This window comes from Choloepus didactylus, chromosome 5 (genome assembly GCF_015220235.1).
Source record: "Choloepus didactylus isolate mChoDid1 chromosome 5, mChoDid1.pri, whole genome shotgun sequence".
NCBI lineage: Eukaryota > Metazoa > Chordata > Mammalia > Pilosa > Megalonychidae > Choloepus > Choloepus didactylus.
The window spans coordinates 154,369,031-154,375,991 of NC_051311.1; positions in this window are offsets into that span (position 1 = coordinate 154,369,031).

The window sequence follows — 6,961 nt, forward strand, 5'->3', positions numbered from 1 at the left end:
TGCTCACGTTAGGTGCCAGTGCTCCTGTTTTGGGCTGGTCTTGCTGAGGGGCCTGCTCGAGGCCAGTTGTAGGAGCTCTAGGCCCTGGAAAGCTGCCCTCAGGGAAGCGAGGCACTGCCCCTGCAGAGCTGGAACCAAGGCCTGGGCACCTGCCCCGTGCTGGACTGGGAGTGCATGATCCGGCGACAGGCTGGGAGTGTCCATGAGCACACTTGTCAGCATTTGAGAACTTGGCGAGGCCTGGGTGCCTGACCCACGCTGGACGTGGAGTGCATGACCTGGTGACAGGCTGGGGGCTTCCACCAGCATGCTCGTTGGCATTTGAGAACTTGGCAGTCATCTTGAAGACAGCACCCACATTCCCAGTGTGGATTCCTGGAGCCAGACAGAGCAGAGCAGACATCTCAAAGAATTGCAGTTGGTTGCTTTGACTTGTGTTGTGGCACCTTGAAGGAGTCGTGCAAAGAGGTTGCCTTTATTTCACCTGAATGGGAACTCTCCCAAGATAGAGGTGACTGCCTGAGAGACATCTTTCAAAAATATTTAAAAGCAAATGTATTAGCCACTGCCACCTGGGGCAAGGAATAACAGTTGAGACCAACAGTAGACACCAAAAAGTCTGGGAAGAAAGGTTAGGGATTTAAAAACTCTGAAGAATAAAGGCTTTTAAAAGCACCCCACTTTACTGTGAATCTAAAAGGCCATATGTATGCCCACAGTGGAACACATGCTTAGAAAAGACCTGAGAAGGCCCTAAGTCCTCATCTTTGACTGACCTTTGGCTCTGCACAAGCAGCAAGTAAAGGCTAAGGCAGGATTGTAAACTGTCCAGCTAAGTATTGAAGGAGTGCCCAAACACATACGGGTCCCACTGGCAAAGACTGGGAGGTTTTTTATTGTTGTTGTTGCTGTTGTTTTTAAGTTCTGGTATTTTAAGGAAATTGTCAAATCACTAACTGACTATTAAGTTAACCAAACAGAGACTTTAGTGGCCACACAAAACAAAGAATACAGACTTTACAATATTGGTTCAGAAAAGTCACTAAACAAACAAACACAACAGGCAGTAACAGCAAACCGAAAGTGGGAAGACTCTGATTCCAGAGTTCATACATTTGTAATATTCAGAAGGTCATTTTCAACAAATAGTTACAAGGCAGGGAGACAGTCAAGTATGGGTTATACACTGGAAAAAATGAAAAAAGAAACTTGCCTGTGAAACCCCAGGCATCAGAACATGGTATCTCTAGTAGTGAATACTCTACTATTGTAAATTATGCTCAAAGAGTTACAGGAATCATTGGAAAAATGATAGGGGAAATCAGAGAAATGCTAAGAGAGTGCTCCAAAGAGTTGAAATCACACACATGCAACTGGTGATCATTAACAAAGTACTAACAGAAATTAGTAATTCACCTAAGAAGAGCAACAAATTTGAGCCAGCAAACAACAACAACAAAAAACAAAAACAAATGAACAAACCTGAATTTAGAAACAGTGAGATTACTCACCTGAGAACAAAAAAAAGAATGGAGAAAAATAAACAGAGCCTAAGAAACTTGTGGGATACCATCAAGTGTATCAACATAAGTATAATAGGAGTTATAGAAGGAGAAGAGAGCGGGAGCAGGGCTGAAAGAATATTTGAAGAAATAATGATTGAAAATTTCCCAAATTTGATGAAAGACCATGAATCTACACCATTCAAGAAGCTCAACAAACCCCAAAATTAGGATAAATTCAAAGACATTTACTCCAAGATATATTATAATCAACTGTGAAGTCAAAGATAGAGAATTCTGAAGAAGCAAGAGAGAAAGCGTTCTTGTTATGTAACAAGGGATCCACAATAGATAAACCACTGATTTATTACCAGAAACTATGAAGGCCAGAAGGCAGTGGAGTGGCATATTCAAAATTTTGAAAGAAAACAAAGTCAACCAAGAATACTATATCCAGCAAGACTATCATTCACAAATGAAGGAGAATTTAACATATTCACAGAGCAGCAAAAATTGAGTTTGTTGCTAGTAAACCTGTCCTACAAAAAATGCTAAAGAGTCCTTCAGACTGAAGTGAAAGGACACTAGAGAGTAACTTGAGTCCAAAGAAGTAAGTACACTGGTAAAGTTAGCTACATATGTAAATATGAAAGTCAGTATAAATGTATTTGGTCAGTAGTTCTTTTTCCCTATATTATTAAAATATAGTTAGATAAAATAATATACTAACTTCAGCAGACAACAACATATAAAGATTTAATTTGTAACAGTAACAGGTGGGTGGGGAACAGATCTATATAGATGTTTTTGTGTAAACTGGGAAGGCAGCAATGGATGAATTGAGCAACAAAATTATGACCTAGAAAACAGATAACAAATAGCAATCTAACTCCTTCCTTATCAGAAATTACATTAGATGTAATTCAGTTAAAAGTCAGAGATTGGCAGAACAGAGTAAGGAAACCGTGAGTCAACTATTGGTGTGTACAAAAGACTCACTTTAGAACAAAGACACAAATGTGATGAAAGTGAAAGAATGAAGAAAAGATATTCCATGAAAACACTAACCAAAAGAGAACTGGAGTGGCCATATTAATATCACAAAAGATAGTCCTTCATGTGAAAATTACTGTAAGAGATAAAGAATTTCTGGTGGGGATTATAGTAACAAGTTCACAGAAATGTTGCTATCTTAGGTTATCTGTCTTTCTTATCCTTTTGCTGGGTTATAGTCTGTATATTTTCTTGGGGTAGAGTAAGAACATATTGGAAGTAAAGTAGTTATTTTAGGTTAGTTGTCTTTTCCTTATTCCCTTGTTTTGGTTTGATGAAATGTTTTTGATTGCATGTTGTTTTTTTCAAAAATTTTTATTACTATTGTTAATAGGCAATTAAAAAAATTGAAAAAAATATATACACAGCCCCCCTGAGGAGCTGGGGGAGAATGCAGGGGTGTTGGGCTTCCCCACCTCGATGGTTGCTGCTGTGCTCACAGACATTGGGGGCTGGCGGTTTGATGTGCCGAGCTCTCTATCACGGGACTTGCCCTTGGGAAGACTGTTACTGCAAAGGAAAGGTTAGGCCTGCTTGTAATTGTGCTGTGCCTAAGAGTCTCCTCCTGAATGCCTCTTCGTTTCTCAGATGTGGCCCTCGCTATCTCTAGCTAAGCTAACTTGGCAGGTGAAATCACTGCCCTCCCCACTACATGGGATCTGACGCCCAGTGGTGGAAATCTCTCTGGCAACGTGGAACATGGCTCTGGGGAGGAATCTAGACCCAGCATTGTGGTATTGAGAACATATTCTTGAGCAAAAGGGGGATGTGAAAGGAAATGAAATAAGTTTCGGTGACTGAGAGATTCCAAATGAAGCTGAGAGGTCACTCAGGTGGGCACTCTTACACACACTATAGATAACTCTTTTTAAGTTTTAGTGAATTGGAAGGCTAGCAGTAAATACCTGAAAACTGTCAAACTACAACCCGGAACCTTGAATCTTGAAGATGATTGTATGACAATGCAGCTTATGAGGGGTGACAATGTGATTGGGAAAGCCATGTGGCTCATACTCCCCTTTGTGCAGTATATATGGATGGATGAGTGGAAAAATGGGGGGAAAAAAAACTAGAGGAAGAATGGGGGTGGGGACAATTTGGGTATTGTTTTTACTCTTGTTTTTTTTTTTTAATTCTTGCTTTCACTTTTTCTGGTACAAGGGAAATGTTAGAAAAATGGATCAAGGTGACAAATGAGCAACTATATGGTGGTAATGTATACTTTGGATGATTTCATGGTATGTGGATAAATCTTGATAAAAAAACTAAAGGAAGAATGGGGGGACAGTTTGGGTGTTCTGTTTTTACCCTTGTTTTTTTTATTCTTGTTTCATTTTTTCTGGTACAAGGAAAATGTTAAAAAATGGATCAGGGTGATGAATGAACAACTATATGACGGTAATGTGATCAATAGATTGCAGACTTTGGATGATTTTATGGTATGTGAATAAATATTAATAAAAAAAGAGATAAAGAAGGACATTGTGTATTGATGAAAGGGTCAATCCATCAAGAAGATATAACAATTATAATGTACCTATCAGCAGACTTTCAACGTATGTGAAACAAAAATGATTAGGTGAAGGGGAAGATAACATTTGTATTTGGAGACTCCAACACCCCAACTTTCTGTTGGATAGAACTGGATAAAAGATAAACCAAGAAGTAGAAGATATGAATAACATATAAAGCAGCTAGAATCTAACATAGAACACTCCATCCAACCACAGCAGAATACACATTCTTAACTGCACATGGGACAATAGGACAAAATGTGTCAATAATTTTTAAAAGATTGAAATAATACAAAGTATTAACTGTGACCACAATGGAATGAAATTAGAAATCAATAGAGGGAAAAGTGACAAATATGTGGAAGGTAAAAATTATATTATATACTCTTAAGCAGTAAATCAAAGAAATTAGTAAATGTTTTGCAGGTTAATGGAAATGAGAGAAACATACCAAAACTAATGGAATGAAGCAAAAGCAATGCTCAGGGAAATTTGTAGCTATGCCTACCTTAAAATAGAACAACTAAAATCAATAAGCTGACTTCCACCTTGATGAACTAGAAAAAGGAGAGCAAACCCAAAGCCAACAGAAGGAAACAAAATTTAAAGTGGAGATAGTGCAACAGGAAAACAGAATAATGAAACCAAAATTGGTTCTTTGAAAAGATCAACAAAATTGGCAAACTTTCAGCTAGACTGACCAAGAACGAAAGGACATCCAAATTTCTAAAATCAGCAATAAATAGGAACATTACTACTGACTTCACAGGAATAAAAAGGAATATAAGAGAATACTATGAACAACTGGATGCCATCAAATTAGATAACCTAGATGAAATGGATCAAGTCCTGGAAACAAACTTAAAACTGACTCAACAAAAATTAGAAAATTTGAATGGGTCTATAACAGATAATCAAATCCTTCCAACAACAAAAGGTCCAGGACCAGATGGCTTCACTGATGAATCTATCATGAAAAATATCAGTCTTTCTCAAACTCTGCTAAAAAATAGAGAAAGGTATGCTTCCTAACTTGTACTGTAAGGCCCATATTACCCTAATACCAACAATGGCACCAGAAAGGACAACTACAGACAAGTGTCCCTAACAAGTACACATTCAAAAATCTTTAACAAAATGTCAGGAAACTCAATCCAGCAGCATATTAAAAAGATTATTATATACCATGACTAAGGAATTCCAATCTGAAATATATACATAGGAAAATTGAAAACAAAGTTGTGCACAAATATTTATAGCAGCAATTTTCACAATAGTCAGAAAGTGGAAACAACAAGGACATCCATTAACTAATGAATGAATAAACAAAATATGACATACCCATACAAAGGGATATTATTCTACCATAAATAGTAATGATTTACTGATACACACTACAACTTGGTACCTTGGAAACATCATGTTATGTGAAAGAAATTAGCTACAAAAGGCCACATATTGTAGGATTCCATTTATATGACCTGTGCAGAATAGGCAAATCCATAGTCACTTGAAGATTAGTTGTTGTCAGGGGCTGGGGGAAGGTGTAATGGGGCATGACTGTTTGATGGGTATGGGGTTCCTTTTTGCGGTGATGAAAATGTTTGGTAATTAGATAGTGATGGTTGTTCAACATTGAGAATGTACTGGAAGTCACTGAATTATACACTTTAAAATAGTTAAAATAGTGAATTTTATATTAAGTGAATTTTACGTCAATAAAAAGAAATTATTTCTTCTCAAAAACAATTGATTTGGGAGGAGTTCTCTTTCCTTTATTGTCTCAATTTGTGCATTATTATTATTTCTTTCTTAAATGTTTGGCAGAATTCACCAATGAAGCTATTTGGGTCTGAACTTTCCCTATGGGAAGGTTTTGAATTATGAGTTCAATTACTTTAATACTTCTAGGGTTATTCACAAGTTCTATTTGTAATTTGTGTCTAGCAAGGGAATTCTTCTTTTTCTCCCAAGTTATCAAATTTAATGGCAAAGATTTGCTTGTTGTCTACTCTTATTACCCTTCTTAGTGTCTGCAAGATCAGTAGTGATATCTTCTCTTTCATCCCTGATATTGGAAATTTGTGTCTTTTCTCTTTTTCTTATCAGTATACCTTATCAAAGAATCTGGCTTTTAGATCTTTGATTTATCTGTACTGTCTATTTCAGGGGCAGTAAACATTTCCAGCAAAAGGCCAGATAGTAAATAGTCTAGATTTGTGGGCCATATGACCTCTCAGGAAGCACTGGACAATAAATGAATGAATGAGTGTGGCTGTGTTCACATAAAATTTTATTTACAAAAACAGGTGGTAGGAAAAAACAAACAAACAAAAAAAAAACAAACCCCAAAACAGGTGGTAGGCCAGATTTTACCTGCAAGCTATAGTTTGCTATCCTCTGGTCTAATTAATTAATTTTAACTCTTATCTTTACTTTGTGGTTCTGTCTATTTACTTTGGACTTAATCTTTCATTTTCTAGATTCCTAAGGTGGAAAGCTTAGATCTTTCATTGTTTTTAAAGCAAGTTTTATTGAGATATGTTCACATACCATACAATCCATCCAAAGGGTACAATAATAGCATTTAGTATAATCACAGAGTTGTGCATTCATCACCACAATCAATTTTAGAACATTTTCATTATTCCAAAAAAAAAAAACCTGAATAACATTCCATCATATGTATATACCACATTTTGTTTATCCATTCATTAGGTGATGCAAACTTGGATTTCTTCTACATTTTGACAATAATGCCACTAGGAACACTGGTGTACAAATGTGTGTTTGTATCCCTGCTCTCTGTTCTTCTGGGTATATGCCTAGTAGTGGTATTGCTGGATCACATGGCAATTCCATACTCAGCTTCTTGAGGAGCCAACAGACTAT